General features: G+C 44.6%; 1 protein-coding gene across 1 annotated transcript in view; it reads left to right on the top strand.

The window, feature by feature from the left end:
• Nucleotides 1-294, top strand: part of RGMA (repulsive guidance molecule BMP co-receptor a) — a 16731-nt gene that overhangs the window by 873 nt on the left and 15564 nt on the right.

The following is a 294-nucleotide window of genomic DNA, read 5'->3' as shown; positions in this document are numbered from 1 at the left end:
ACCGCGGGTCTCTGCCTCCCCCCTCCCCGTCCCCAGTTTGTTTGTATTGTGTCAGAAAAGGAGAGAATTTCAGAATTACAGCTGAAAACGCCATCTGTTTCCAATGAATCCCCCATAGTTTTTCACAATGTTTTTGGCAGATCTCTGCCTGCAAATTCCTTCAAGCCCTGAGTGCTTGTTTTTGTTGGGGGAGGGGAAACCCAGTCCACAGAGGCGGATTTGTTCCTTCCAAAACTCTCCAGTTTCTTTACCTCCTTTTTTTTTTTTTTTTCATTTTCAAGGGGGGAAAAAAAA

Source organism: Antrostomus carolinensis, unplaced genomic scaffold (genome assembly GCF_000700745.2).
Source record: "Antrostomus carolinensis isolate BGI_N321 unplaced genomic scaffold, ASM70074v2 scaffold2423, whole genome shotgun sequence".
Lineage (NCBI taxonomy): Eukaryota > Metazoa > Chordata > Aves > Caprimulgiformes > Caprimulgidae > Antrostomus > Antrostomus carolinensis.
This window is presented reverse-complemented; position numbering and strand designations above follow the sequence as displayed.